The 23,673-nt window shown below is 44.6% G+C and overlaps 1 protein-coding gene across 1 annotated transcript in view; it reads left to right on the plus strand.

The window, feature by feature from the left end:
* LOC146772950 (SLAM family member 9-like) overlaps nucleotides 1-6,471 on the plus strand; it is a 282,152-nt gene extending 275,681 nt beyond the window's left edge. Inside the window, exon 5 of the mRNA XM_085638142.1 lies at nucleotides 6,177-6,471. The gene's annotated coding sequence lies outside the window, so the exon portion shown is untranslated. The remainder of the gene's footprint in view (nucleotides 1-6,176) is intronic.
* Nucleotides 6,472-23,673: the final 17,202 nt, after the last annotated feature.

A 23,673-nucleotide genomic window follows, 5' to 3' on the forward strand; every position in this document is an offset into this window, starting at 1 on the left:
CCTCTGGTGACAGATTTAGGAGGAGAATCTTGGCAAGATGAGCAAAAGAAAAAAAGTGTGGTATGATTGCCTGGAAGTCCTATTACAATGACCCTATTAGCTAGAAAGCTGGGTAGTCCGGAGGCCATTTGCATATCAAATACTGTGTTGAGGCTGTTTAGATTGTGTATGTTGTGGTTGTTTTTTGATGTGGTATGGGTTTCTGAGCTTCTAGGCGAAGGGTTTGCAATGGCAATTTTTCCTATGTGGTGCAATTGCGGGTTGTTTTTGAGATTGTATTTAAGATAATCAAAGAAGGATCAAAAGGCAGATGTGTAGTTGTCAAGGCCCACACGAAGGGGGCTCAAGGAACACTGCCAAGCCGCGCTCGAGCGCGCGGTGCCAGGAAGGAACTACAAATCCCATGAGCCTTGGCGAATCCCTGACGGCTGTGACGTCAGGACGTACGCGCAAGGTGCGCACAAAGAGGTTCCGGGTATCCGTCCGAGTGCCGCTTACTCTATGTCGAGAGCTGCGCTGGACGTCGCGGAGGCTGGTAAGGGTTCTCTGAGCACCACGCTTATTTCTCTGCGGACTTGCTCAGCTTTGGTTCTGGTGGCGAGGCGAGGGGGCAGCCTTTTTTCGCCCCTTCAGTAATGAGACCCGGATCGGGTGTCTCAGTGTGACGTTTACCGTTGGAGTCTATGGTCACTAGGCTTCAGTCTTGCCCCGTTTTCAACCTTCTGATCAAACCTTAGGGATCATTAGAGACTGATTACGGGAGATCTTTTGAGAATTAATCCCTGGGTGCATTCTTCCTTCGTTGGCGAGCTCTGAGGCAGAAGTTCCTGCGGGGAAGAGGGGCGCCAGTATTAACCTTGTTTGCAGTGCTCAGTATAAAACCACGCTGGGTGCTGAATTGCTAACAACGCTGCGCTGCTACGAATCATTGTTTGTATTACAATACCATTTGAAGTTATTTGACTCTTAGCACTACAAGGGTACGTGCCAGAACTTACCTAAGCTCGTTGTGGTTGATGCTGATGTTTTCTGAATGGCACAAAGCACTGTGATGGAACCTAGTCACTGTCTCATGAAACAATGCAGATGTGTGTCCGAATTACATGTGCATAATACCTAATTATGGAATGATAAAGACCTACGGAATTATACTGTTTTCTTTTCTCATATTATGCAGCAGGGGTTCCGAGAGTGAGCAGGAGGTCGGCTCTTCCGCTCCCCTGTCTTCTCCATATTCTTTAACTCCAGGGTAGGTGTCATCCTGGCGATAGGGCTGTGCGGTCAGCGAGGGGTAAGGGTGTTAGTGCTAATGCTGCATCTTCTTTTACTCTAGATCGCTGTGAGTACATTCTTAAGTGTTGTGGGTCCACTGTCAGACGCTGTGTGTTTTCTTCCTTTACAGGTACCGTTCTTTTCACTAGTAATGGGTGGAGCAGGGTAGAGTAGGAAGGAAGATAGGCAGGGAGTTACTGATTGCTGTCTCGTTCTGTCTCCACAGGTCTCCATCCCTGCTATCCCCATCCTTTCCTTCCGCCGCTGGACCACTCCATGGAGTCTGTAATTATATATCAGACCGTGGGGGTGTCGAGAAGTTGACCCTTATAGAGCAACGTACAATCCTGAGGATTCCGGCCACAACAGAGTAAGCAGCCCACGGTTTATATCCTCCCGGTCGTACGTTGTACAGAGTTTAGACATGGCGACTTTAGAAGACGTCCTAGCCGCCTTACAGATGGTACAAACCGAACTAGTAGCCTCTCGAGCAGAAACTGCAGCCTTACAGGCTACCGTTGACAGGATGCAGAGAATCCCTTTTAATGTAGGGATCCCAATAGCATCACATTCGTCCCCATTGGTAGTAGAGATCCCCACCCCTGTTCCCTTGGCCACCCCAGAAAGATTTCACGGGGAAAGTAGTAAAGTCCAGGTTTTCCTGACGCAGATAATGCTGCACTTTTCCTGCAAACCTAAGGCGTTTGCCACTAATCATGCCAGAGTAGCCTTTTTGATCTCCTATCTGGCAGGGGATGCAGCACAGTGGGCTGTGCCTTTGGTGAAGCGAGATGATCCCTTGCTGTATGATTGGGACTCTTTTATAAAAGACTTTGAGAAAACTTTCAATCGTAGAGCAGCTACGCTTACGGCTGATAAGGACCCTGAGGCAGGGGAATCGAGATCTGATAGCATACCTCAACAATTTTCGGCGATTGGTCACAGAAACCGAATGGCCAGAAGCAAAACAGTTGGCCATCTTCCATCGGGGCTTAAGGGAAGACATGAAGGACGTATTGGCCCAGATAGAACCACAGCCGGTGACATGCGAGGATTTAATAACACTCGTTCTCCGTTTGGATCATCGTCTTAGCGAGCATAAAGGAGAAAACCGAAGAAGAGACAAAAGCTCCTGGCGTCCGGAACCGGCCCGGAATATGGAAAGCCCGCATGTAGTACGACCGGAGCCCATGGAAGTGGGAACAGTATGTTCCTCTCTCACGAGCGAAGAGAGGGACTATCGGCGGAAGAAAGGCCTCTGTATCTACTGCGGAAAAAAGGGGCATTTCATAAAGGAATGTGTATTGAGGTCCAAGAATCCATGGATAGAACCGTGCAGACAGCTCACTGCCACTGCCGAGGGCCCTCCGGGAAACGAGCAAGCTTGAAGGAAAGAGAAGGGAACTCTTCAAGCCAGATATACATCCCTTCCTTGAGTGGTAATTTGTGAGAGGCTACATTATATGAAGTAACATAGAGCCCCATTTAAAATGCTTTGCATTGTTGGGCCAAACAAAAATAACGCTGCAAAACATTGTGTTTTTAATGGAACTGGACACTGCAGTTTCGCTATATGCTGAAAGGGCCACAAGGGTCATCCACTGATTGTAATGATTCCCCTCTCCACTTTCCAATCCTGCTTCGAGTGTACATACATCTCCACTGCTCATGCCTGCTTCCATTGTCCAGACCAGGTAGCATTTCAGGTAGCATTTCTGGCACAACCGCAATGCCAATACTTCTCTTCAAGGGGCAGCACCTCTGTTCACCTTCTCTGTGAAGCTGTCCGCATCTCTGCATGGGGTCTGATTCAAGAAGCAGACCTTGGATTTTTGATGGGGCTCTATTTTTGGTGTTCTTGTTCAGTGTGATTTTAAAATTCTGTGTAGATGCACCACACAATACCATTTCGGGAACAAATGTACCTTGGGAAAGGTGTGGCGCAGCGGCCAGAGTGGCTGACTCCGGAGCACAGGGTTCACGGTTTGATTTCTGGTGCCAGCAGGCAGCTCAGCTCAGCATCATGTGACCCTGGGCAATAGCTCACTTATCTCCCTGATGTCCCCCAGTGCTTTCAAACTTTTAAGAGGGTGATATGCTTGTGCTTTACAAATAGGAATTAATATTGTTATTCTCTGATGTAAGAAGCAACTGACACAATGAGTTGAACATTTACAGTCAATATCCCTGGACATTGTTAAGTTCAGAGATTGGCACTATGACTTTTTGCTTCAGTAACGCACCATTTACAGCATTAGCTATTGCATTATTAAACACTGTAAAAAAAACTATTATAGGAATACCCTTATTCATGAAGCCACTGCACCAGCTGCAGGCATCTGGGAATCCTAGATTGTCAGCCGGTAGAGAGCACCAAAATTTGTACCACTTGAGTTCCTGAACTGAAAATGCATTTATACAGAATTACACTTGCAACTTGAAAACTATAACTTTTGTTCTTCAGAGAGGCCAAGGACTGGATGGTCATGTATTCTAAACACCTTCATGACCCCACTGACGGCCACTGTGAGAAACTCAGACTCCTTTGAACAAGGAACTCCAGGGCTCTCAGTCATGGCCTGCAAACACTCTTACAAAATGCAAGATTAAGTACAAGTGAAATATAAACAGGAAAAATGACACATTTTGAGATAGCAGAACGTAAGGAAAGTTCGTAGTTTGGTGGTTCTGGCCTCTGACTTCCATCCCATTTCCCCCTCGGTTAGAACGGCCCTCTATACACCCCCCCACCCCACCAGCCCAGCTCCCACTTTTCCTTGTGGACGCAGTGCATGAACAGGCCTGCTGGGCTCAATTAAGCTGGCACTTGCCTCCCGCTGAGCCTGACTGCCTCCTATTCATCTTGGTCGCCAAAACCCATCCCCCTTCATCAACAGGTGAGGAGTATCCACAATATGTTTGCTTTTAGAGCAGCTCCCAGTGCGAGGCTTTGTCTGGTACTACAGCTCGGGACTGATGCCATTAAGCAATCTTTGTTGTGTGCCGACAATAAGGCTGGGGAATGCGCGCCCCCTTCCTATGACGCCACGGTCCCCCTGGGGGTCGCGCCACACAGATTGAAGAACTCTGCTCTAAGGCCTGCTGGGGGCGCGACAGAGCGTAGAGCTGCTGAAGATGACACCCTTCGACTGCAGGGCCCGTGGACGCACCACTCAGTGAGCTGTCCCGAAACACGACCAAATGTTGCTGCATCTGTTTGGCCACAGCACGATTCAAATGGGCTTTCAAAGAAAACAAATAGCAAAAAGTAATGCAGGGGCCTCTCGGTAAAGGAAATAAAAACACCCCTCACTCTGGTGGACTTACGCTGGAGTTCAGAGGTACACATCAAAATGTTTAAGTCGCCCCCTCAACCCTGGAGTTCATGCAGCCCTCGTGCACTATTTACCTCAAGACATCTCCGTTTTAAAAGAGTAAAGTAGAACAATTTGCATTTACACCACATACAACGTGTCCCGGACAGCTTCAGCTCATGTTTTTTAAAAGGCTAATTGATCAGGCCACGCGCTCTGCGTCTGCCACGTTCGGCGTGAAGCCACCTCCACAACAATGCTGCTGCTCCTTTATCTCTATCTGCCAGTATTTACTGGAAACGCTCGGGCTGCAGCCGGCATGCAGTTCATTTAAGCGAGCTCCATGGAGGCGGAGGACGGTGGGTTCTCTTGTCCAGACCAGGGCCGGACTGGCCATAGCGGGCACCGGGCGTTTCCCCGGTAGGCCGCTAGGGTGGGTGCCGGTTTTAGACCCCTGGGGGGGGCAGTTTTGTTACCGGGGATCGGTAAAATCATCCCCCCTGTAACAAAATCGGCCGAAACCGGCTCTCCCAAGCTGCTCGGCAGCACTCCCCCTCAGGGGGGGGGGGAGGGGGGGGCAGTTGAGCAGTTTGCCAGGGCCGGATTCTGTTCCCAGTCCAGACCACAGCTGGAGCCCCGGACTTCGCTGCTTGTTCCAGTGAATCCCTTCATCACTGTGTGCGCAGTGTTGGTCTCCTGGCTACCTGTTTAAGGTTAAATACAGAGGCGCCATGATTTGCCTTGCTGTACTGAAATCCATCAATAAATACGGTGTCAAATGAGAAGTGACAACTTTGCACAAAGTAAAAATTGCACAGCCGAGACCTAAAAAGAATATTAAATAGGGGTCAAACCCAATATACCCTTGAGGGCTTGGGCAAAGAGATAGGAAAGTTCATTATTTTGCCCTGCTGTGATATACACTAGTCAGGCCCCTATCCTTAAGCTGTAGCACCTCTCTCTGTGGTATATATAATGTGTAAAATTCATTCAAGCTTTGAAAATCACTGTATTACACAAATTGTGAATAAACTGGCAAACAATCGGGTCTCTTAAATAGATCCATACGACCATTACCACGATTGGAATCTATAAACATAGTCAGAAAAAGAGAAATAACATATAGGTGATTGAATAGTTAATACACCATCATCTATTTCTATTGTACAGAAATTAAATCTCGGCAGGATTGATTCCCGCATTATCACGATCTGGCAGTTGCTGATGCCAAAGCTCCACATGGTATGATAATTTCTTTCACACAACATGACAACTCTCTTTGACTAAATTTTGAATCATGTTTTTTGATTTGCAGTGTAAATACTCACATGATTTTAAATAAAGTTACGTGAGAACGCTAATGAGACCTCTAAGTAAACATGACCATTGATATAAATTATCTATTAGCACAGAAAACAATTGGTTGAAATGATTGAAAGATAATAGCATTTTCAATATCAGACATTTGATATAACTTTTGATAAAAGACATTGATAACTTTATTGCTCGCACACGGGTTAAACTTTGTACATAGATTTGTTAGTGCACTTATGTTTACATTTTTGTAACTATTTGCATTGTATTGTTTAGGAGTCCCTTTTTTAAGCAATCATTGTCCTGAAGATGGTCTGACGGATTGACACCACCCAAGACCGAAACGTCGACTTTACCATCTAATTCCAAGTTATCCGTTATGTACAGCAGATTGTGTTTTTAAGAAAAAGCTGCATCTCTGTTCAAACCAATTAGGAATAGATGTGTATATATAGATGAAATGAGGACTTAATTCCGTCCCCTGTTTTCATGATATATTGCTTTAATTTATGTCTTTTTTGTACTCTTTTTACTCTGGATGAAATTACATAAACTAATGTGTTTGAATCACAATCCCCGTGTGCGTTGTTATCATTATATATCTATGATGTCCAGTTTATGAAATTGATTTCACATTGATGTTATTTCATCTTAACATGCCTATTGATTCAAATCGGTGAAATTCATAAATAATTGATCACTTTAAAATAAATCCCTTGTTGGCACAGAGACCTAAAAAGGGCACAAAAATATGCAATAAAAATTATTGTTGCAAATTACCACCATCAGAAAATTGCTTACATAGACCGTTGGTAAAAGGTAATTGCACCAAGCACGAATTTTGCACCAAGGACACAAAACTCACCCACTGGGCCTCCTCAAACATGAAGCACCTTCATCCACCTTCCAACTGCCCTCCCTCTGCATTTTCTGCTCGGCGGACCCCTCCAATCGCTCTAGTGAAACCTTGGGCTCCCCCTACCGGGCGTCTTCCTGGGTAGCCATGTACTCAACCTATCAGTCTCAGCTCGGCTTAACCTACTAATCACCTCTCCCTCTGCATGCGGATTCCCTTCCCACTAGGGACCCATCCCTGTATGCGCTACTCATCAGTCGCCCACTGTCTACTGGCACTGGCACTCCTAGACATCTAGCGCCAGTTTCTCACAGCCGTCCTGGGCATCCCTGTGTACACCCCTTTTCCACCACAATCCTATCCACTCAGATGCACCCACTACCTGAGTGCTAACCCTGGTTTGCACCCTTTCCTGTCCAGGCCCATCCAAACCAACCCTACCCTGCCCTTATCTTTAGCGCTGCCTCCTGAAATCTCCAGATTTGTACTTTTTCACCTCCAACAACGCTATGCTGCAGTCAGCCTCTGCCTACTCATGGTCCAATCTTTGCAATCTGTCATTTTCCTCACACTGGCAGCGGGCATGCTCAATACCTGAACCCTTCCAAGATAACTCATTCTTCGTCTGCACATTTTGCCTGATCCAACTGAAGGAGCAACAGCGACCTCTAGCTGTAATTCTCTCTATCAGCGTTTTTTGCTTCATCTGACCACTCCCCAACAGCAGTTCATGTGTTATGTTGAGATATTCAGTTAGTTGCATAGATCGTGTACCAAAAGCTTGTCGCGCTTCAGAATAATGATTGGCATTTTACTGGCATCATTTGATAATCCGGAATATAATTCATAAGCATGTCGATTTTGTGCAATGAAGCAAAAGGTTCCCAAAATTATTTGCTTTGTGAAAAAAAAATAATGTATACTCTGTGTACGTGCCCTTGTTGGTATATGAATGCACTTTGGCACCTAAATAATCTAGTCTTCCAATGTTCCACTGCTAAGATTGCTAAATAGTGATCTCAGATGCTAAACTCCAGGCCTTTACTATGGATGAGACATTTATGTTTATGAGGGAGAGTTTGGTGATGTTAATCCTTGTGGGTCAACACTGCTGTTTTTGCACTAGGGTGTTTTTTTATTTCCTTCCACCTTTCTTAGCCCCCCAGTGTTCCCCCAGCCCACGATGAACACACGCCGAACTTTCTAATCTATTTCAGTCTGTGCATGTTGTCTAGCAACATGAGGTATGTATTTTTGTGTGTGTAATTATTTTAATTTTTACCCGATTATATAGCACAGAGAAATGTGCCCTTTATATAAGGCTTCCTAGCACATTTTTGCTTTTTGAAAGCACTATAAATAAAAATATACTGGTCCGCAATTTATTTAACTTGGAAAACCACGTTAGCCTCGCCAGGGTTGAATTTACTACCTGGTGATCACTGCATGTTTCAGCAACGAGCATTCAACTCAGCGAGCCATGTTCTCAGCTAACTTAATACTACACAGACAGCTGAGGTGGCTAATGCACTAGTTGTAGAGATTGGTATACAATCTTCGGCCACTGGATTAAATCATACAATAGTTCAGTGGGTTAATGTTACAGTTGCAGAGCACTGCTTATAAAGTGTAAGTTACAATTTGCATTTTATGTAGGGTAGCTCAGTGGATTAATATAGCTCCAGATATCTTTATTGTTCTTGTACTTGTTGTTAATTGCATGAGTAAGGTGCGGCTCACAAATTACAATCCTGGTAAAGTACTTCAGTGAGTTGTGCCTCAGCTGCAGACACCTGCTCTTAACCTGCAAGGCATATCAGTCATTTTTTACCCTGAGCCTGGTAAATCGGTTCTGGTGGGTGATGTAAACACTTTTTATTTCCCGAGATTTGCTGGATACATATAGATGCGTATGTACTGCCAGAATACAGGCTATTTGTTTAATTCCAGAATGACAGAAATGTGAGCAAATCCTAGATGTATGACTACAATTGTGGAACATTCACTTTCCACTGAATGCAGAGTCCCAGATGTGTTACGTAGAGAAGATATTTACTTTCGAGGTTCGGTACATAGATAGAGTGGTAAGCTGTTTTCTGAACATAAAACCATCCTTATCACCAGGGCCAGTTAATCCGGGCGAGTCTTTAAGGAACATACACGCAGGGCCTTTTGTGTTCAAGATCAATACGCATGCAGCGATTCTCTCACCAAAAGCAAATACATTCTTCCAAATAGCAGTTTACTACGTGGCCAGTCCTGCATGCCATCAGCAAGGTCCAGGGGACAATATTTGTAAATGGTCCACTGAAACATGCACAAACTGGAAACCATATTAGCCCTGGCCAAACGGTTTGAACCTCTCTCAAATTTGCTTGAAAATGCACCATTTGCTCACTCTTTTTTCAAACTTTTCTCGGGGTGAAAACCCAACCTAACCCCCCTTATGACAGTCAGGCTCGCTTTTTCGCCACAGGGCCCTCATCCAGGACATTTATGTCTCACCACTTTCAAATGTAACCAGCCGCCACTGGTCCAGTGACACCTCCCATTCCTCCTGAGTCCTAGCCCAGCTCAGGCTCTGACCTGGAAAGCATGGCTCCAGCTGGCAAAGGGCGTCACTCCTCCAGCTCTGTGTTTGAGTTGAGGATATACATGTGAACGATGACTCTGGTGGGTGCCAGCAACACTGGGTGTTGACCTCGGGACTGGCACCAGGGAAGGTTGAGATAGCACAACGAGCACTGATCCGGATCCATCTGTGGATCCCTAGGGCCTGACTGGCACCGGAGCCACAGGCATGGATCCAGTAAGTGCCCCTCCTGAAACGGGCCACTCAAATATGAGGTGAATTCTTTTGCTGGGTGGGGGTCGCTCCAGCTCCTGGAAACCTGGGTAGTCATGGAGACCGCCCAGATCCTGGCTCAACCAAGGAGCCAGGCCTCGAGTGTTGATGCTCCCTTGTCTCATCGGCAAACGGATGAGGGGAAGTCGAAGCACACTTTGACTTCTTCTTCTTCTTGTGGGAGCAGGACTTACCTGGATGGCCCAACAACTTTGAGTGTGACACGGATCTCAAAAACTGTTATGTTATGTTACTGAGATATTTAGAGCGCTCTGTTACCCTGGGGTGTCCTGGCGCTGTGATCCCTCCAGGGATCTTCCTCTTGACCGGCATCTGGATCATTGCAGCATCGCACTTTGAGCCACCAGGAGCTTGAGGGATCACTCTCTCAAGGCCTTCGGGTGCATGGTGCGGCAATTGGAGGAGGCGCTCGAGGCATCAAAGGCAAACAAGTTGTTGGTCTGTCACCGACATCATCGAATGGTCATGACAGGTGCCCCGGGGCTTAAGGCCAGCACTCTTCTATGGCATTCCTACTACACCAGGAGAAAAAAAAAATACCTTGAGATTACGCCAAAAAAAGTTTGTCAAAAATTGACTAAGGGTAGCTCTTTTTGGATCTGTGCCGACTGCGACTGGTGTGGAAAGAAAAGAACTGACATCAACGCGCTGGTGGGTCCTTGTTGCTTAAGGATTGAAACTTATTTTTAAGTCAGCTTAGTGTGTAATCAATCAGACATCTCCCGCTTTTTTTTGGGTGGTCAAGGATTTTCCGATCCTCCGCACACATAGTACTTTCAGACTGTGAACCTTTTTTCAGGTTTATAGTTTTGCATAGTCACAGAGGCAGGACTTCCATTCAAAGTACCCAGTGCTTATTTTCGAACCGATTGGGCCCCCGGCACTCTTTTTTAGGGACGGGCACTTATTTTCCCTCATCAGTCATTTACGAGACATGGGGGGAAAACGCAGAAAAAGGAAAGGAGGAGGAAGAGAAAAACAGACAAACTGTTACAATGGGAGAAAGCAGTAACCTGCAAGAGTGAGACAAACGGGCAGGAAGTAGCTGGTAGTGGATTAAAAATGTGTGCATTGGAGTTAGGCCTATGCATCCTTGGTATTCAGTGCACTGAGCTCTGTGCACCGGCACGCATTATTTTACAAGTTAAAAAAAGTTAAGCACTGCAGGTACCATAAATGCAAAAATGGGTATTCGAACCCTGAAACTGTTTTAAAAGTTCTGTTTGATATGAAAACAAAATGTAGCATTGTGTTTGAAAGTACAGGTTATCTAAGTAGAACTAAAAGTCAACAAGTATTGTCACATTTAAATGTTTCAACATTATATGTCTTGGATTCGTGATAATGAGAAACAAGCGCATACTGGTCACACCCATGCCTATTTTCCAGTGTATGTAGTGGATCTGTAAATACTTATGGACCAGTGCAGAAATTAGATTGAAATAGTCCTTGACTTTCTGGAACAATTCATAGCATTCCTTGCCACTACACAGCTCTGTACCAAAGAAGACAGTACAGTATTTTTGCTGTAGTCTTTGTTAGTTGGGGGATGCAAACAAATTCCTTCTTTTTGGATGGCTTCAGGACAAGAAGAACTAGTTACTTACCTTTGGTAGTGCCTTTTCTCGTGGATACAGTGTCGACCTGCAGATTCCTCTCCTTTCAATATCCCCATGTGCCAAATTGGACCAGAAACTTTTCAATAGCTTTCCTACACTGACAGGGGGTGCCAGGTCCACACGAGGCACCATTTAAGGTCACAAGCTATCAAACGCTCCAGCCAGCGTGATGGCATCAGTTTCCATCCCCTTGTTTACAGGTCTTCGAGGCAAATGGAGAAACTAACATCAAACTTATAGGTGCTTTTTTCATTAAATTCACACACACACACATGCGCCTTGATAATAGGGAAGGTTATAAAGTGGACCGAAGCAAGTCAAACTGCACTTTTAGTTTTTTGATACACTCGCTCAAAAGTACCTAAACACACTACGGGGACCGGTCCTCATAACGCACCAGTCCTCACAAAGATAGTGTTTGTCTGGTTCTGTCAAGTTTAACCCACACTATGAGGACCGAACCGGTCCCCACAGTGTGGGTTACACACACACACGCACACACGTGCGTGCACACTCTCTCTCTCTCTCTTATCTTGGTATTTTCAGACACCCAACGGGGAGGGGATACGTTGGTGAGGAATCTTCCGTTAGATACTGTATCCACCAGAAAAGGCATTACCAAAGGTAAGTCAATTTTTCTGATAAACACACCTACTTGTAGATTCCTTACCTTTTGAATAAATTCCTAAAGCAGTCCTCCTACCAGAAGTGGATGCATGTCTGTTTTTACCAAAATATCCTGCAGAACAGAATGTGTGAATTGTCCATCCCTTCTCACTTTGGAATATAAGCAATAATGTTTAGAAAAAGGGTGAAGAAAGACCAGGTCACTCTTTACAGGCAATGGTTACTGGTACACTGCTAGAAAGAGCAGAAATAGATGACTTTGCTCTAGTAGGACAAGCATTAATACCTTCTGGATGTTCCTTGTGCACCATGGCATAGCAGATAAGGGTGCAAATGATAATCCATCTGGAGATAGTTGGTTTGTGGATTGCTTGCCTTTTATTTTTGCAATGTAATCTATGCGGAGTTGATTGTCCAGTCCGAACTCTTGAGTTCTATCTTTGTAGAAGATTACAGCTGTCTTGAGGTTGTAGTCTTTTCTCCTATTTAGTAGTGTGTGAAGAAGGATAAAACATGGAGAGAGTGATAGACTGACCTAAGTGGAATGAAGTAACCACCTTTTGTAGGAAAGCAGCTGTGGTTCTCATCACCAACTTGTCAGGGAAAAAGGAGGAGAAAGGAGGTTTCACACTTGAGGTTTGGAGTTTACCAACTCTTATTGCTGAAGTGACTGCCACTAAGAAAATAATCTTGGCAGTAGCAACTGTAAGGGGCAGCTGTAAAGAGGTACAAATCATGAACACATAGGAAATGTAAGGAGTAAGTTCAGGTCCCGCTGGTCCTGATGCAAGAGATGAAGGAAGCTCAAGATTCTTTAAGGATGCTGTGGATGCGACTGGGGTCTTCCTGAAGGATTTCTCAGTCCACAAAGGTGATGAGGGGGATCCTGGTTGCAGGGTGGACATCCCCATGTTTAATTAAGTTTTTCGATTTTTATTATTACTCTCTTTTCGTTTTGTTATGTTCTTCTATTAAAAATAAAAACCCAAATAACTAAACAAGAATGTAAACAAAAAAACTATTCTTTTCAAAACAAATTTAAATGGTTTATAAAACGAACAAGAATATATCTTGTTTGTTTTGTACCTGAGTGAGAGCGAGTGAACGTGTGAAAGTTAGTCAGAGGGCGTGTGAAAGAGTGTGAATGTGAGTGAGTGAAAGTGAAGACAGGTGAGTGAGAAAGTGTGATAATGCGCAGGGAGTGTTGACCATCTGTGCTTGGTCAGATGGGAGAATGTAGACTGTTACATATTTAAGTACTGTAGATCACAGCACTTGTCATTGGTTGAACTATTAGTACTCTTTAACTTTTAAGGAATAAATTACTATTTTACACAAAGCTTATTGAATATTCAATGAAAATAAAGTACCATTCGTATCAATTGTGAATTAAGAGTTGAGTCAAACGGGTATGGATATAAAAAGTGTTTTTTTCTTGTGGTGTGATTAATGCAACTTGCCACATTTATTGTTAAGCTCTCACTTTGGTTTCCAGCCACTTATGCACACTTACAATGTGGACACCTCCAACTCACAGAAAGAACTTTGAGAGCCATTGTGGGCGCTAATGGTGATGACCTTTTTTATTGTTATTATTACAAGCTGGGGAAACAAATAATTTAAAGAAAAATGCACACAAGTACATATTTGCAGTATTTTTTTTTCAAAAGGAAAAAGTACTACTTTTCCACTGCCACAAGTGTTTCCTTGCCTGGAAAATAAAATAGTGCATGTTTTTTTTTACAGAATATACTGCAATCTCTCTCATGAGGGTGTCTGGGAGGAGAAGCAGGTCTTCCAGAAGGATCAGTCCCTCTTTTTTCCAGCCCCCTTGGTTGGAGTGTGGGGTGGAAGTGGGAAAAAATCCATCAGCAAACAGCATGCTGGGCAGGCAGGAAACTCTTTTCATGAAGCTAAAAAAATTGCTGTGAGTGCCACTTTTTAATTTTTTAAAACTAGGTATCTAACTATAATAATTTATATTTATTAAGCTAACATTCGTTTTCCGAAATCAAAAAATCCAGTTTTTATGAGACTGTCCTCTCCTTTCTCCAAAGCAATGTTGCAGTTTCATTTTCATTTTAGTCCCTACATTAAGGTATATTTAGTAGCCACGCCTCCCAACAGCTGCTGGTCCTGAACCACATTCTATTTGGTGGAGCTGGAGGGGGTTGAGGGCACGAAAGGAGTATGATGTGTTGGGGAAAGACTGAGGCCAAGCCTGCCTCTGTGTGCTCTTCTTTCAAATCCCACGGTGGAATTCGCCAATGCAGAAGAATCTTCTACACTCTCTGTAAGACCTGGAGGAGAATAATTAAACAGTGTTAAATACTAGGTCTTTGATGCAGCAACTCACATTTTTGTCACCCAACACAGTCTTAACCCGTTCCGTGCTCATGACGGGACCACTCCGTCATGAGCCACGGGCGCCGTGTGCTCATGACGGAGTGGTTCCGTCATGCTGCGGCCGTTGGCGGCCGCTCCGCCCACGCGGTGCTAATTCCCCGCCTGTGCGGGCGATTAGCGCAGTGGGCGGAGTCGTGACGGAACCACTCCGTCATGAGCACAGCTCGCCCGTGACTCATGACGGAGTGGTTCCATCATGAGCATGGCGGCGCCGGACTGCCCCCAAGCCCCCCCAGCGCCGCGGCGGAATTCGTGCCGCGGCGAAGGGGTTAAGGCAGAATCTGATAGGTCAGTCACAAGCTCTCCATCTTTATGGTGAGCAGCCCAAGTGAGCCCTTATCCTCTACAGGTAGGTTTTAATGTACAGTATCTACAGTATCTAAACAAATCCACAGGAAGAATATTATCAGACAGCAAATTGCCCATTTTACACTTGGTGTCAGGTCATGTTCTTACAATGACTGCCAATGATTATGAGATGGTCAAGCCTTAAAGCTGGTATATCCCTCATTTACACCACACAATCCAGTGTAAACTGTTTCACCAATGCAGGGAAGAGTCGCCCTAATGTCAAAATACACATCTTATAACAACAAGGGGTTAAACTGGGGTCCAGATGGAACACAAGAGCCTATCAGCTGCCAAATAACCTTGGGACTCAACCACAGCCCAACGCCATTGATGCCCTTTGCAGCAGTGGGGCCCTTCTTCCCAATCTGGCTTCAGAAATCTTGGTTGGAAGTCCTAACCCTTGTATATCTTAGGAGGAGGGGCTTCAGGATACTGGCAACCCTTCACAAAAATAGCCCTTCTCTGCCATGTCATTTTTGCTGATTCAAATGTAAGAGGTGAGCCTACTGATGCTCATTGTATCCCTGTTATTTTCAGAACTAAATGTAGTCTTGGAAGTGCTTGGTTATCTGCAAATGTTCATAGCTACCATTTCCTGTATCACTCCATACTGCAAATGTTACTAAGCTACCTCTAAATATGGTTTTTAAATGGAATATGACATTTGGAAGAAGTCCATTACAATATAATAACTATGTTTCAACCTCAGCTTCTAATCATAGCATTTTGACTTAAGGTTTTCAACTATTGGAAATTTGAATTCTGGAATTTGACAAATTACTTTCAATAACGCTCTTCCTGGTAGATATTCTACCTAACCACAGATCCCTTACGTTTTGAATATTCCCCAGACATCAGACTGGATCTGGGATTTTTCAAGCAGTGTACCTGAGCACTTCTAGGTGGCATTGTGCAGCTCCGCACCGACGTTGCTCTGCTATAGAAATGAGGTGCACAGCCACATATAGGCACCACTCGCAAGCAATGACATCAGTTGCTTTCTAGACTGTCAGTGCCCCAGATGGAGAGCAGCACAGCAAATTGATTTTGACCAGTGTGCAGACCTCTAGAATTAGGACTTTTCAAAAAAGGCAAAGAGTCCAGTTCACAGAACCCAGAAAGATGGAATGGCTGGTGGGGAACCTGCGGTCAGATAGAGAATCTACCAGAAAGAGCGTTTCAGAAGGTAATTAGCTTGTTCTTCTGCTAGATACTTCTAACTGCAGCTTTTCTTATCTTATGAATAGATACCACAGCAATAATTATAAGAGGTGGATTAGTAAACTGGTTCAAACCAAAATGTCATGCATGGTCGAGCAGGTAAAGTGCCCATCTTGATGGACCTAGCTTCCCAGACAATGGTGCTTTGTGAATGTATAGAGTGATGCGTACATAGTAGCTTAGCAGGTGTCCCGAACGGACACTCCACAAGCCAACAAAGTTGTAGCAGCCTTGGCTCTGGTGAAGTGAGCTCGCCAGCCTTCTGGAGGTTGCTGCTTGGCCAGTGCATAGCAGATTTTGATAGAGAGAACAATCCAGCAAGAAATGGTTACCTTCTCCACTGCCTTGCCCTTCTTTGCTTCAGACCTGATCATCTACACTATGTTCTCTGGTATGACTGTTGTAAAAACATTTAGAATTCAGCCATGGAGGTTTTCTACCTCCTTAGAAGGGTGAAGTGAAACAAAAAAAATCTAAGAGGGTGAACATTAGCCCAACATGAAAATGAGTTACTACTTTAAGCAGAAAGGAGAACCAGTGGGCATATTATCAAGCCAGGCGATATAATTATCGCCGCTTTAGTGGCAGAAATCTGCCGCTAAAACGGCGATAATGGGCTTGATAATATGCTCTATGGAATTCCAATTGAAGCCCATGTTAGATGTCCTTCACATTTAACATGGGCTTCAATTGGAATTCCATAGAGCATATTATCAAGCCCGTTATCGCCATTATAGCGGCAGTTTTCTGCCGCTAAAGCGGCGATAATTTTATCACCTGGCTTGATAATATGCCCCCAGGTTCTCAGAACCAGTTTACCTTGGAAAAACCTCATATACAGCAGGTTGATGGAGAGGGCATGTAGCTTACTAACCTGCAGCACCAATGTAATGATGAAGAGAAATACTGTATTGAGGATGATAAAGCGTAGAGGAAAACTGTGCAGCAGTGTGAAAGACTGAACATCAGGAACATTAGACCCAACTAAAGTCCCACTTGGGCATAATAAACAGACATCGGAAACAAATGTTCTCACCTTTCAGAAAAAGCAATGCAACAGGTGATTTACACAAGGAAGGCCGGTCCGGCTACCAATAAAAAGGCAAAAAAAAGATAAGTACCCCATGTAAATGTGGCAAATCCTTGCTGGATTAGTAACAACACAAAAAGCAGCACTTTGGAAAGCTTGGCAAAGAAGGGGATTAATCTGTCAGGCACTACACCAAACCACAAATTTGTCCCTACAGCAGGTGCATACTAATTTTGTTACCAATATTAGCCCTGGGTGGAGGTGGGAGACAGATCTGCTGCTGACCCAATTGAGGTCTAGTACCACCACTGCAAGTCTTTTGCAGCCTCCTTCAAGCTCTGGATATGATCAGAGAGCTCCCCCTGAGATTATGCACGCTGGGATTTCAGATCCAGCTGCAGAGCCTGCATACGCCACCTGGCACAGCACGCTTAACTAGCAGGATGTAGGAGGCCTTCAGTCTCAGCAGTCTCAAAGTCATCCTGACTGAGATCCAGGGCAGATCTAAAACAGAGCGAGAATAGCCTAAATATCCTGGACTCTCTGTTTCATTTGGAAACTACAAAACTGCACCATATCCAGAATGGCTCTGTTAAAAGGAAGCATTTGTGCAGGAGTCAGGTGTGATTTTGGTGTGTTTATAGTGAACCACAGTGAAGCAGAGCAGGTATGCCGTAGTCTGGAGGTGAGTGCCCACCGCTTAGAGAGAGCCCATTTTCAGCAGCCAGTCCTCGCGGTAAGGAGAAGACTGGAACCACTGACCTCTAAAGATGTGCTGTAACCACCACCATCACTTTTATGAACACTTGAGAGGCACTGTTGAGGTCACAGGGGAGCACAGCAAACTGAGAATGTTCCTGCCACAGTGGCAACTGCTGCAGACACCACCTGAGGACCTGCAGGAAGGGGATGTGGAAATAAGCGCCCTGCAGGTCTAGCGCTACCATCTAGTCTCCAGAATCGAGGACAGAAAATATCAGGACTCGGGTGAGCATCTTAAAGAATTTTTTTAATTTGTTTTTATTGCAGTTTTATATGCAGTGAATAACAAAACAGGCATCTAACATTTTACAATAGGTTACAAAAGACCGGTTTGAAACAAATTATTAGGGTGATCACAGTCACAGCTGTTCCTCCCTTGGACTAGGTGAGTGGTATATGGTTGGTAGGATATATGAGCTTGGGGGGGTATTCAAGTCTCGTCTTGCAGCATGCAAAACCGTTCCATGGTGAAGTGAGTTAATGAGTTGTTGCGGGGTTTGGGGGCGGGGTGTTGCATGCACTTTCTACCCGTTGGTGTGAGCGCACCATGTCCCTACTGTCTTTAAAGCATTCAAGGGATGAGTCTGCTGTCTCACTAAAAAGACTAGAGCCAGTGAAAGGCATGTCCAGTATTGTACAATGGATGTCAATGGAGAAGCCTGTGGACCTCATCCATAAGTACCTCCTGAGGGCCACACTGGTGCCAATTGGTGGTGTCCAAGCCAAATTGGATGGTAAACCTTGCCACAAGGCAACTATCACAGTTTCCATAAAAGATGTCACGCAAGTTGTCAAGGACACCAGTTAAGATTTGGGCGAGTGTCCCAAAGGACTTAGATATACTGCCCCAAGATGCAGATGTGCTTGATGGAACATAGTGGCAAACTAGTTGACAAAAACATGCACTTTCCAAAGGTTTCGATGCACTTCAATTCCTTGTCTGGTGCTGAAGGTACAGAGTGTATTTGGGTTAATAGTGGACTGGTTTTAGTACTTTGTGGGGAACAAGATGTATCCTGTGGGTATGGTATAGTAATAGTAATATTGTAAATGATGGTGGTTAAGGATTAAAACACCTTAATACCTAAGGTGTATTCAACAAATAGGGTCATGGGACCCCCAACTGTATACATTATTAATGCAATCGGAAACCCAAGCACTCATATGGTATTGCAACAATAGGAAATCCAAACTGTAAGGATATTGTTTATATGGAAATGCAGCTTAATAGCACAATGGAATATTCTTCTATACATTCTACTTTTATAGTTTCTGGCTTCACAAAGACCGCCGATACGTGTTTCATCACTTCGTGACTTTTTCAAGCCTTAATGTGGTAAGGAAGCAATTCAAAGATATGTGTAGCCAGTCTGAAAATTGTAATCAAAGGTCTGTAGCAAACTGCATGTGGAGAAAAACCTCCCTCACGATCTGTATTCCAGTCCAGACTCACTCTTAGGTACTGGATAGTTTTAAACCAGCTCCTAGGTTAGGTATTTCTACCGTTCCACCGTGAGAGGTATGCCCACAGAAAATGTAGTCCCATCCAGCAAGTATCCTTATTAGAAGTGTAGTGTGAGCATTCAACTTCGTCGTTGGTCAGGTGTGGTAAAGAATCACGGACTACACGTCGAGTGAATAATTCCTAGAAAATTGAAGTATCAGAGACGATGTTCTAAATTAGTAGGTACAGAAAAGAAGTTTATAGTAACCTCTTACCTGATCTGGTCTCCCTTGCGCCTATGGAAGTGGTTTCCGATTGCATTAATATTGTATTTCGGTTAAACTTGCTCGCAGAGATTTGCACAACTAGGTTCTCAGGTGTGCTGTGCTGAGTCAAGCAATCTGAATCACCAGTGGCTAGACGATGGCATGCTATTTGTCTGTCCACCACAGGTCCAGAGCAGGGCTTTACACAAGCTCCAAGAAGGATGTTGCTGAATGGAAGTCGGGGCTCAACATTTCTTTGCTGCGGCTAAAGGACTTCAGTGAGGACATTAGTCTTCTTCGCAATTATGAGTAACTGTAAGTTGAGAACCTGCCTTCTGTATGACCATTGCGAAGGAGGAACCTTCTTCCCCGGCAGGACCCATGGCAAGACCAGCCCAGTGTCTGTTGAGGTGTCCAGGCCTCTGGTGTCCTGAAGGTCTTCATACCTATTCCCATCAGTATATGGTTGAGCAAATTAATACCCAACATCAAATGCATTGCTATCAGAGTCAGTTCCAAAGAGAGTGGGGAAACTATGGATCCCGTCTTGAGGCAAGACCAAAGTATTGGAGTATGAAATTTGCACAGATATTGAGACCCAGGTAGATAAGGGAGTGGCCTAATCGAAGAAGAAGCTGCGCTGACTCAGAGTCGGAAACCACAATACGTTTCACTTCATCATCCGATGGTGATGTTCCAAAGTCTGGCATGTGGTGTGGCACCAGTACCAGAGTTGGCATCAAACCAGGTGCAGGGTCTGTGGCAGGTCCAATGGGTCCAGCTGGCACAGAGGACGGATCCACTGGCCAGGTTCCAGATGAGGCCTAAGACAAACGTTGCAATTGGCTCTGAAGGCGCTGAGGTCAAGGAGTGAGACTGGGAGGCACGTTGACACCCTTGCACCTTTTATAGAGTCCGAAAGTGGCATGAACGAGCTGAGTTCTGTTTGGAATTGTATCTTTTTTCTTCCACTTACCCAAAGATTTTGGCCACAATGATGATTGGCCATGGGAGCGATGTTGGGAGTGGGACTTTCCCTTTGACCGGTCACAGTGAGGAGTCTTTTATTGATTAGCAACTCAGAGCTTTGTCTCACAGTCCCGGATGGCCTTAGGATTCATCAAGTCACATTCGCTGTAGGCCTTCGCATAATGTTCCGTCCCAGGCAGCACAGGCAAACATGATGAGGATCTCTCACAGACAGTTCCTGCGACAGACCCTATAAGGTTTAACCCCTGTAGTTTTGGGAGGTGACATTTTTCCTTGCACTTTGGATTTTTTTAAACTATTTTCGAATAGATGATTTGTAGCACCAGATACACATCTGGTGAAGCTTAAAGAAAGGAAATTATGTCTATGCGCCTGAATGCCACCTATATGTACCTGTGCATGTCACTTCCAGAGAGGAGCGACAGTGGAGTGGAGTCACACGATGCCACCTATTGGTTCACAGGGTTATTGCTTGAAAATTTCTGGATCCACTCTGACGCCTGGGGAATATTCAAAGGTTGAGAAACCTGTTATTAGAAGTATCTATCAGAAAACAATTTCTTGACCACTTTGAGATGGCTGGGTTCTGGGATTTACGAATGGCTACGTTGACAGACAGTATTACATAATCAGTCCCACAAATTTGATTAAAAAAATATTTGCAATTAATGTGAATAATTTGTTTCCCTCATGGCTAAAATGAGCTGGACTGAATGGGGAAGTGTAACACTGGGATTGGATGTGATTTTATTTATCAGATTATACAGCAAGGACATGTGTGCATTTTCAAAAAGATAGCACAAGAAAGAAGTAGTTGTAAGGTTACGACAAATTGGAAGACTTCTCATTCCAAAAAAGATAGCCAAAAGAGTATGCTTGACATCCATAAATTAATAAAATCAAATGAACACAGATTATACTCTAATAATTATTAATTGTGCCAAGCTGGAGCAATGGTGTTAATCTGTTTTGCAAAGGATGCACCCAATAACTAGTAAGAGAAATTCAGCAGGTAATGGTCGGATTCTCTTATTTTGGCAAATATAAGGTCTGACTCAAAAGCTGTAATGAAATGGATCATAAGATGTTTAATAATGAACAAGTTACTTTCCCTCAGTAATGCTTTACTGGTGCAGAGACACCACAGATTCCTCACCTTTAGAATATCTCCAGGAGCCACACTAGATCCGAACGATTTCTCAGCATAGCCTCCTCAGGCCAGTATATGGCATCATGGAGCTCCACGCCAACTCCACTTAACACATGAAGTGACAGCTAGAGACACAAATGCCCTTACTGGTTGACGAGGCTCGCAAATCAGTAGTATATCATTAACATGTGCCCTGATGCCCACATTGCAGCAAGACGATTATCCAGGACAGGCACTCCGCGTACCAATGCGGTGGTAGCACCCTTGGCCCTGATGGTAGAGGCCATCAACTCTTCTTAAGGCTGCTTCTTGGCTATCATGTAGCAGATCTTCATACAGAGGCCTTTCCACTGGGACAAAGTCCTTTTCTGGGCTACTTTCCTTTCTTTGCCTTGATAACTTCAGAAAGAACTGATCATCCACCAATGGTCTTCGGTACGATCAATGTAAAAGTTGAGTACTCTTTTGGAGTCCAGACGATGGAGTCCCTCTTCTTTTGTGGGGTGAGGTGGGGCAAAGATCGTCAGAAGAACGATGAACTCTCCAATGTGAAAGGAAGTCACAATTTTTTATAGAAAGTTCTAGACATCAGTTTGTCCGGGCAAGAAGGTGATGTAGAGCTGTTTGACTGATCAAGCTTAAAGCTCACTCATGCTGCAAGCTGGGATTATCGCAATCAGAAAGACAGTCTTCAGGGTCAAGAGACATAGAGAACAACTGTGCAAAAAAGGGTAGACACTTAAGGAAGGGAGGGTCAAATTAAGGTCCTACTGTGGCAACACAAAGGAATTAGGTGAGAACAGGTGGACCAAACCTTTGAGAAATCGCATTACAACAGGTGATCGGAACAATGATGGTTGGTCCAATAAATACAAAAAGGCCGAAAGGGAAGACAGATAATCTTTAATGGTGCCCACTGCAAGTCTTGCTGGGCCAAAGATAACATGAACAGCAATACATCCAACATTTTGGCCAGCAGTTGGTCACACTGGAGAAACCGCACTAGGCCACAAATTTGTTGCAGTGTCCCGCTTACAAAGACTTTGCAGGACAAACTGACTGCAGGGATCACTCCCACTACATCTCAAGGAAGAGCAAACCTTGTCAACTGGTGCAGTTTAATCTCCACACATAGAGGTGTAGATTGCCTGGTTCAAAACGCTGCCCTGGTGCTGTGACAGAAGATTCTCCTGAGCTGTAGACTGATTGAAGGATAGATGCTCGAGCCCAAAAGCTCCAGGTACCACACTCTCCTGGTTCAATCCAGAGTCACTAGGATAACTTGGGCTAGTCGTTCCTGATCTTGTTCAGAACTCAGGGTATAAGAGGTAGCAGGGGGAAGGCAAACAGGAGTCATGTGCTCCACTCTAGGCAGGCTGTGTTTTGTACAGAGTCTTTTTGGGAACTCCAGTTTGCAAAAATGCTGACATTGCATGTTCTGTACTCACAAAAGATAACCGGATGGTGTGCTAACTTAATGTAAATATGGGTATGACAATTTGAAGGCAATTGCTTTCTAAAGACGAGAACCGTCACTCACCCTAAGATGACATGCTTCATCGTTGTGTGGAAATATGGATTTTTATGGTCAGTTATGTCCCCTATCTTGGACCCCAACGGTTTCATGTATAAACCATAAGTACATGTATGTTTCCTCCAGCTCCAGTTATGAAGACGCAAACACATGTGCGTCCACCGTCAACATGTCCTCTTTCAGATCCGCCATGAATGGGTCGGATATTCCATTCCTAAGTATGAAAGGCCACCGGCTTTATATGGTTCATTTATGCCATTTTACAGTCCAGGCGAGTAGGCCCTGATTCTGCCATCAAGCCTTTTCTTGCCTTCTGCCTCTGATAGCTCCAGTTTGAGCTCGCATCTGTATCCATGAACTTTGTCCTACTCCCTGCGCGGCTAACGGTGCCTGACTCCAGCCTGTTGCCTGCCAAAAACTGTATTTCACCTTCGAGATTATCTGCTCCGCTCCCTATCCAATGCATTCCTGTCTAGTAGTTTAAGTAAACATTCTTCCAGCTACCGAGCAAAGGGCCCGGCTTCTCTGTCTTTATGCAAGTAATTCATAGCCCTGTTACTATGGAAGATTTCTGCCCTCGCATCTAGTGTAGACAATTAGACGCTTGTACACGCACTAACGGTCAGTATAGTCAGTATAGAATAAGATTCT

This window comes from Triturus cristatus, chromosome 12 (genome assembly GCF_964204655.1).
Source record: "Triturus cristatus chromosome 12, aTriCri1.1, whole genome shotgun sequence".
In the NCBI taxonomy this organism is placed as follows: domain Eukaryota; kingdom Metazoa; phylum Chordata; class Amphibia; order Caudata; family Salamandridae; genus Triturus; species Triturus cristatus.